This window comes from Panicum hallii, chromosome 5 (assembly GCF_002211085.1).
Source record: "Panicum hallii strain FIL2 chromosome 5, PHallii_v3.1, whole genome shotgun sequence".
Taxonomy (NCBI): domain Eukaryota; kingdom Viridiplantae; phylum Streptophyta; class Magnoliopsida; order Poales; family Poaceae; genus Panicum; species Panicum hallii.
Window position 1 is genome coordinate 52,920,266 of NC_038046.1, and position 9,840 is coordinate 52,930,105.

Here is a 9,840-nt window from a genome sequence, read left to right on the forward strand (position 1 = left end):
CCACCCCTAATTCTCATAATATTCAGCAAAAATCAACAAAAAAAGAAAGGGAGGAGAGGAAGAGAGGAGAGGAGAGGAAGCGGCGAAGCCCTGTCGACACGTCGGTTTGGAGGTATATTCTCGTTATAGTCGTATAATTATTAATTATTTTTACGAATATTTGTTAGGGTAGTTATACGTAGAATAGTTTTCAGTATTTTCAGTAACTTTTAGAAATATTTGTATTTTAAAATATTTGTTAGGGTAGTTCTATTTTAAATAGCTCTTAGTATTTTGAATAGTTTGTAGATATATTTCTTAGGGTAGTTATATTTTGAATAGTTTTTATAGTTTCAGTAGTTTTCAGATATATTTCTTAGGGTAGTTATATTTTGAATAGTTTTCAGTATTTTCAATAGCTTTAAGAAATATTTGTTAGGGAAGTTATATTTTGAATAGTTTTTAGTAATTTTAATAGTTTTTATATACATTTCTTAGGGTAGTTGTGTTTTGATTAGTTTTTAGTATTTTCAATAGTTTTTAGGAATATTTCTTAGGGTAGTTATATTTTGAATAGTTTTTAGTATTTTCAATAGTTTTTAGGAATATTTCTTAGCGTGGTTATATTTTGAATAGGTTTTAGTAATTCAATAGTTTTTAGGAATATTTTTTAGGTACTTATATTTTGAATAGGTTTTAGTAATTCAATAGTTTTTAGTAATTCAATAGTTTTTAGATATATTTCTTACGGTTGTTATATTTTGAATAGTTTTTTGTATTTTCAATAGTTTTTAGGAATATTTGTTAGGGTAGTTATATTTTCAATAGTTTTTAGTAATTCAATAGTTTTTAGTAATTTAATAGTTTTTAGAAATATTTGTTATGGTAGTTATATTTCGAATAGCTTTTAGTATTTTTAATTGTTTGTACGAATATGTGTTACGGTACTTATATTTTTCATGTAGATATGGCGCAGACACCGGAGCTCCTTGACGCGAACACCGACGAACGGCACAGATCGTACCTGGCAGCGGTGGAGGGGCAGGAGTTTCACGAGTTGCGCCCTCGTGTAGCAAAGGAGTTGTTGCACCTGGATGACCGTTGGCTTAACAGGTGATACTTTGTATTTTTTTACGGAACTAATGTATAGCTTGTACGATAATTGTAACAACAATGCAAAATATACAGGTTACGTGAGGCTGGTTTGCTGCCACTCGCACGTATGCTTCAGGCCGGCGACGGCCAAGACGGTGGCGCCAAGAAGCGGATGCAGCTGGACCGCTCTCTACTTGCAGCGTTGGCGGACAGGTGGCGTCTGGAGATGCACACGTTCCACTTGCCGTGCGGGGAGATGGCCCCCATGTTGCAGGACGTGTCGTACCTGCTCGGGCTTCCCATTGCGGGTGAAGCTGTTGGTCCGGTTGCCGTGCCACCTTTCTGGAGGACGGAGCTTCAGGAGCGGTTTGCTCTAGCGAACCCGCCACTTATTGTGAACGTACCTGATTTGCCCGGCCTCGCCAGGAGTTGGGTAATACAATTTAGGGTACGTCCAATTATTTTTTAATTAATTTAATTGAATCATGTGTGACTACCTCTAAGAGCTGAACAAATATATTTCAGGCTCAGGATCTGCACCCTCTGGCTAGGCCGTACGAGGTGTCGCGATGCCTGGAGGCATATCTGTTGTGGTTGTTCGGCTGGACTCTTTTCTGCAACTCTACCAGCAATTATGTGGACAAGGTGCTCATGCCATACGCGTGCGCGATTGCGGATGCCGAGCCGGGCCAGGTACCTGGGTGGAGCTGGGGATCGGCAGTGCTTGCTGCCACGTACCGAGGCCTTTGCCAAGCCTGTTTGAAGACGGAGAGGACAGCCGTCATCACAGGCTGCCCACTTCTGCTGCAGCTATGGTCGTACGAGCGATTCGCCATAGCACGCCCCCTAATCAGCGAGGAGTCTTATCCGCCCGAGATGTATGGGATGTGGGACGAGGATAGCCCCACGATGGGTTCGCTTTGGAAAGATCGACGGGTAAGCTCTTTAATTTACTGTTGTACGTTTCTGTATATGCAAAGTACTGATGCAGTTTCGTAATTTTGCAAATGAGCTGGGCACATCGGCAGGTCCGAAAAGCATACCCGCAGTTCGTGTCCGAATTTGATTAGATGCGGCCACAGGATGTCATCTGGACGACTAATTTCGTTTGTTTTTATAGTCATGCACTCGACGGCAATGGGACCTCCTCCTGCAAGAATGGAGCCTTAGACATTTGGCGCCTAGCGCCTATGCTCCAGGAACATCTCTCCTGTCGGGTTCGATGTCAGCTGCACCAGCTGCACCATACTCTCAGGGCTATGCTCAGCATGCATGGTCGACGGGAGCTCCTGCATACGGTGGTCCATTCGGTGTGCCGGACTGGGACGACTGGGAGGGCGGCTCCGCCACTTGGTCGGAGTTGGTGGGCGGCGGCGCCGAACCTGACATCATTGGTCCCTCCCAGACATATGACGCTCCAGGTGCACAGTCCTAGGATGACCCTTTCACGCCTGCACCTCCTCCGCCTTGTCCTCACAGTGCTCCAGATGCATTTACGTACTCGGAGGACCACATACGCCGACGGGCTAGGACTGGGGGGGGGGAGGACCAAGAGAGCGCGAGGTCCGGGACAGGCGGGGTAGATACTCCTCATTCGGTGGACTTTTCATATTTAAACTATTTTTGTATGATACTATTTTCTTTTTAATTGGTTGATGTATCGTACTATCGTAATATTTGGATTCTACATTGCAAAACGTTATCGTTTAACCATCTTCATATGAGTTTTACATATAGCAATTTTCTTCGTAAAATTGAATTAAAATTTTATATGTGTACAAAAGAGTATGGCGAATAAATATTGTATTAGAAAAAAGTTTGAATTTCAAATAGTTTGTAAATCATAAATTCCAACAAAAAATAACACAAAAAAATAAGCAGGAACATCCCGCCCACTGGCCGGGCGGAATGCCTCCCGCCCTCTGGCCAGGCGGGATGCCTGCCTCAGGGACCTCTTCACGAATAAAAAACTTTCTTCGGGATGCCTGCCTCAGGGACCTCTTCACGAATAAAAAACTTTCTTATTCGCGAAGAGGCCCTCGGGAGGGGCCTGGAAATATTTTTGGAACATCCCGCCCGATGGATAGGCGGGATGTCCCCGGCCCCACGCCTCCTGGGCGGGAGGCACCCATTTTCCGAATTATTCCCAACTGGCACCCCTTTTTCGAATTTTAATTTTTTTAAATCCTTTTTTTAAAAAAATTCTTCCTCGTAGGACTAGTAACTGGGCCGCCCGGCCCTCTCCAATGGATCAGAAAAGTTCGGTTTACACTCTAAACTATATAATAAAATTTTAACTTTTAACCTTAAATTATAAAACCAATAAGAGAGGCTATCCAACTGGTGAAATTGGGCATATTTGGTCTTTAGAGTGGTTTCGAAGGTGGTTTTATATTTTTTTTAAAAATTAGAAAAATCTAGTTAGATCTAAAACAAAACTAATTCTTAAATCATAAAAATATGAAACTAGTACCAATTTTTTTTCTAAAAATGTATTTCTCTATTTGAATCTTATTTATTTAAAAATAATAGGCATAACTACAAGCAACCAAATAGTATGTACATAATATTCGGATAACTGACAAGTATAGTGCTAATAGATAGGTTACATTTTTAGAAAAATTTTGATACTCATTTCGTATTTTTTGGATTTGAAATGAATTACTTATAAATTTTTTAGTTTAAATTTGAATATTTTAAATATTCACAAAATACAAAACCACCTTCTAAACCACTCTAAGGTTTAAATTTGCCCGGTTTTCAACAGTTGGATGACCTCTTCTATCCGATTTTCTAGTTAAAGGTTGAAAATTAGATTTTTGCTATAGTTTAAGAACATAAATCGGATTTTTTTTTTTGGAAAGACTAAGATCAGAAAAGTCATAGGGCGATTGAGACTAAACCCAGGCAATTAAAGCCTTCAGTAGCCAAAAAAAGCAGCAGCTTTAATCTAGCTTCTTGGTCGCCGGGGAATCAATTCGCGCAGCCTTTCGGTCGATCGATCGATCGTTCCCTCTGATGTAACCAGCATCGTCGTCTCTGTCTACCCTCCCTCGTCAGACTCAGACAGACCTGACGCCGCGCCAGGGAACGAAGATGTGCAGGCAACGAAATGTCAAAAGGCAGCCGCGAGGTTCCTTCGCCGGCGACTACCGGCGGCAAGAGCTAGCCGTGTGGGCGAGGGATCCCTGCCATCTCTCTGAGGCTCTGACCGCGCGCTCGCCTACGTACTTTGCGTGGCTGCCGGCCCAGCCGGCGTCAAAGGCGCGTCTGGTGGCCTCTCCGCCGGTCACTGCATCTGCAAATGCATTGACGGCCATGCGATCGCCATGATCCTTTACCGAGTCGTCGTCGACAAGCAGATAAATGGCCATTATTTCTGCTACTTGCTTGCAAGCAAAGGTCCGGGACGTCCAACTGCCTGCCGGCCGGCCAAACTGATCGAAGCCATGCTGCGTCTGACTCTGTCTGACGGAAGTTCGGTGTGCAACAGAGAAGGAACATAAGAAAACCGAGCACCAGCTCGATTGTCTTGTGTCCGTTCACCAGTTTCTAACTTTCTACTGTGTACAAAACAAGTAATGTGCGAGAGTTTCTGCGCATGTATAAGGTGACGGCGACGAGTAGAATCATTGTTTTTTAAAGTTTCACAGCCCCTGAAATTCATTGAATTTATTTACGTCTGTGTATGTGCATCTCTGTTTATGTGAAGTTGTGAACCGTTCATGAACATAATCTAATAACGATCCATAAAAGAATCTCCAAAATGGTACTAAAATTGTGGGGCAGGTACCACTCGAGAATGTTAGAGTGGTAGTTCGCATCAAAAGCGAGAGAAACGAAAGGATTAATTGTAGCCAAATCTTTATGTGTCATATTTTTCTTGGAAACCTTGTGCTTGTCCTTAGAATGGCAGAAAGCAACCAGTGTTTTAGGTAATGGCGATGCCTAACAAAAGAAACCTAAACCGTCCAAACCATGGATGTAGCTAGGATTGTAGGTCACTATGAGTTAACTTGCATGGTCACAATCAGTCATCACACATCGCAGTTTAGTTCGCATCCAATAACTACTCTCTGTTAAAAATTGCTCTTTCTCTCTCTTGGAAAGTTAAAAAGAGGATTGGTCAGGACATTAATGTTTTCTTGCTAAAACCTTTCAGAAAGGAAGAAGTGAAGGAGGCACTTGACAATACTGATGATCTGAAGGCCACTGCTCAATGACTGATCAAGTCCGGCCAATAGATGTGCAGCTGCAGCAGCCGTGCAGGTTTTTTTTTTTTGGGGCAAAATCGCGGTGCAGGTTTGCTGCTAGTGAACGAAACAATGATTCAGTCGATCAGGTAGCGAGCAGTGCGTGCCTACGGCAACTGCAGGGTTCAGGCTTCACCGGCAACGGCGGCAGCTGGATCGATCGCTAGCCTGTAGCTCGATCGCATATGCGACAGTTCATGTCGTATGGGACAGCGAAGAATGCGAAAGCAAAGCACGTACGCACGCAGCAACACAACAACAGCTACGCGACAGAATAATGCGCGCGCTGCACCACATACAGTCGCACAAAGGTACCAAACAAAATCTGATCTCGCTCTCACACGAGATACCTGCCTGCCTGCAGCAGGATCATCATCATATACATGAAATGCGTGGCAAGGTTATGAAGCTTTGGATGCACTGCAATGGCTTTGAAGACGCAAGAACGAAAGCTTTGCTTGGTCAGGGTATCGCGGGTCGATCGGGTGGTTTAGTGGTCGCGCGTGCTGCCGTAAGTGGCCAGGGTGCAGTGACAGTCAAGGCTACCAATGCTGCAATGCAAGCTTCAGTCAGCTGCAGGCTGGTGCAGTGCAGCGCTGCATGCGCTACTGCTCTACTATCGATCTCTGCGTGCAGCAGCGTGGGCGACCCAGCCGGGAGAGCGTATAATTGAGCCCGGAAAGCCTGCGTGCTGGTCGGCGCGCCTGGGACCCCCGGCCGGCCATCGCCAGCCGTCCACGCACCGCGATCATCATCTTTCTATCCGACCATCCATGCGTAAATCCTGGTGTTCCAAGAAAAAAAACTGAACAGAGGCTGCGCGCGCGCGCCAGTCCGGCCCGTTAACGAGAACGTACACATGGCCCCTGCTGCCTCCTCCCATCGGAACCAAGCGATGCATGCACGGACCTGCGGCTTGCCCGGCCAGCCGACCGGGGCCCCGTTCATGTCCATGCGCGTCACCTCGCTCCCGATCAATGGCTGGCAGATGGATGGAGTAGACGACCCTGTCCTGCAGCTGCAGGTGTGCCCCTTGGGCCTTGGGTGACCCAAGGAAAAGGCATTGACGACGTGATGCTACGAGAGAGAGAGAGAGAGAGAGCATGAACGTGATCCATCCATCCATCGATCCATCGATCAAAGAAAGGCTCCGAAACCAATGCCGCCCGGCTTTCGTTTCGTTTCCAGCATGCACTTTGCATCTCTCTCTCCTTGATTCGTCCGGACCTGCCCTAGGTTCTCTAGGGCAAGGGACGAAGCAAAGAAAAGACACCCCATGGATGGGTCCCTGAATGATGCCTTTTGCATCACGGCCCTGGCGCTCAAAAAAGGGAGAGCCTGCTATGCATACACACCAACTCCTAGAATTGGCAGTGATTTCAACGTGGAAGAAGTGTCTTCAGATGAGAGGGTACACCAGCTTGGTATGCACTACACATGCATATCCCTTTTTTGTTTTGTGAGATACTTTGATTGTTCTATGGAACATATATATCATTGGGTACCCATGTGGCTCATCGCAGTGCTCCTGCCATTTATTTAGAAAAAAAGAAGGGTACAGAGAACCGGGGCACATTGAGGATGCCAAGCTGTACAAATTAAGGGCATGTTTGGAAGTATTTCTCGACGAGCGCTCTGTGTACGGAGCCGGAGCCGGAGCCGGAGCCGCGGAGCTAGTTTTTTTAGCTCCACCTTACAGTTCAAAAATAGCTCCGGCTCCTCATGAAGATGCTCAGAAGCAGCTCCAACTCCGTGGCCGTTTGGTGCGGCTCCGGCTTCTCGGATGCCGAAGCGGCATGCAGAGCCGGAGCCAGAGCGTTTCCAAACGCGCCCTAAATTTTGAGGGTTCGAGAAGTACAGTACAGGGTGGAGTTGGAGTTTCAGTGATAGATGAGATCCGATGAACTGCTGCCAACCCTTGTTGGCTCTATCGCTGCCAACCCTGCATAGGCTATAGAGAGCTACCAAGGATACTTTTTTATTACACAGTACAACTCAGACACTCACAAAACACGTACATTCACCTCTATGAACGCACGTACTTAAATCCTACCCCTATGAGCATCTTCAAAGACTGAGCCGGGAAACCCTCGAGATTGATGAAGTCACCACAGGCGCCTCGCTGTCGATGGGAACGTCGCCTACCACTGAAAGCACAACGCCGTTAAATTCTAGAAAATTCGCTCTCATAGGAAGTCGAACCCAGAATCAGAGATGCTGCTGGGGCTCTTATAACGACTAGGCTTGCCAACGTGGACAGGCCAACACGACCTGTTCTGCATAATTAAGTTTCCGTAACGGAAAAACAGCACACTAAACATTTATGTGTGGGGAAGCGTAGCAATTTTGCTTGGAAAGCATATATTCCCCTCGGAACCCCTTTTGTCTTCTTCTCCGTCACCTTTAGAGGAACACAAGAACAAAATAAAGCAATGATCGGCCCTTTTCCTCGTGCTGATAGATAGCTAGCATGGGCGCGCCCATTTGAATACTAGATACTGTAGTGAACACATTTAGACCCGGCCCCCAACGTGATCGATCGTATACTTTGGATCTTGCTACTAATTAACACGACCATATCAACAGTAATTAAACAATCATATATACACCGGGCCATGCATGCATGCACGCCCTGCTTACGTGCAGCAACTCGATTTGGCATTACGATATTGCATTCCTGTTATATATGAAGTATAAAGCATCCGCGAGGAAGATAAAATTCAAAGATTCAAATGTCTTAACCATTTTTCTCTATTTTCTTTTTTTTTGTGAAGCAATCTAATCCTGAACTATTATAAGCTCTCTCGATAGCAAGGCTTCTACCTTTTTTTTAGGGGGCTACGTTAGACAAGAAGTTGGCCTGAATAATTGTATTAATATGCGAGGTTGTGCATACAAGATTTACAATATTAGGGTTTAGGGAGAATGGAAGTCTCTTAAAACTATGTTAAACTATGTTACATCAGCACAGGACCTCCTAAATGGGGTTTAAGGCTTCTACCTTAGCCTCTTCATAGAAAAAAAAAGCTAATCGTCACTCCTAAATGGAAGGATTCTTCACCAACTTATAAATATGTAGAAGCTAAGGCTAAACAAAGAAAGAAATAGTCTCTCTAGCTTCTCCAGTAACATGGTTTCTAATGGCCTATGTCAAATATGGGGATATATGCATGTCTCGAGGTCTTCTAATGGCTTTTAGGCAAAGAATTTTGGTTTTGACGTCCACACAGAAACATATAAACTAGTTGTAAGGTATTAAATCATTCACTAGAATAATTCTAAAAGAATATTGCAATGCTATAATTTACTTAATGTTTACTTCGAGAATATGCACTAAACATCACTCCATCCATCCCAAGAAAAAAAACAAGTCATTGTAGGTAATGGACAATTAGTGGGTCATGCTATTTAATACCGTTCCAAAAAAAAAACCATTGTTTTGTTAACTATCGCAAAAAAAGGAAAGAAGCACAAACATTCAATCCTGATAATCAATTAGTGGGTAATGCTGTTTAATCCCCTTCCAAAAAAAACCGTCGTTTTTGTTAACTATTGCAACCTTTTGGAATGTTAAACATTCAGGGGTGATGTCAATAATCAACTTAATAGGCTTTTAGAAGCTAATGAAATATTATTTTTCCGGGGTCTTGTGAGAAAAATGGTACACAAATTATTACGATTGGACTTCGCAATACTCTGAAAGACAGCTTAATATGATTAGGTCATGATGGGTTAGAAGCTCCTTCAAAAGGTTGCAATCATAGCATCATCAAATGGTTGTTGTTCTGAGTCATCCTGATCTAACTGTTTTAAGTGCCCGAGATCGGTTTAATCAAAACGATCGAGATACCCTTTTGAAAAGAACCCGAATGCGCACTTAAAGGCTTAAAGGTCCACTGTCACATTTGAAACTTTTCAACCATTCTTTTCTCACCTTTTCTTCTCTCCCGATGCCTTTCTGTTGGCTTTCAGCTCCTTTAAGGAAGTGTAGGGCTCTCCTCTTTTTATATTGATGTGATATTTGCACAAGACCCGATCGATGATGGACTAATGTGCCGGGGACATGCAGATACAGATCGATGTGCGTACTCAAGTCATTGTTGGCACCTTCAAATGAAGATCGACCTTGTATAATCAGGCACCACTCTGATAGTATGTTTGCTGCTCAATATAGTCATGACTTGGAGTCACAGTAAAGGGATGTTTCCGACATCGTTGAACCTCACCATGGGTAAAACTTATATATATTTATACAAAAGCTAACACAGTTTGAAACATTCGGATCCCTTATTCAAAGTAAACCTCATGTTCCCAGCAAAAGTTCATGAAAAAGTGCATACGTGACCTAAATGTTGCATACGTACTGTGCGTAAATGATCTGATGGTCATTGTACTAACTTCACCAGTTAATATATCTCAAGACTTCTCTACTGGGAAACTAGTTGATAATAGTATCTTAGTAGTTATTTGCTTCACATGCTGTTGATAGCAATATTTGTGTTTACCATTATAG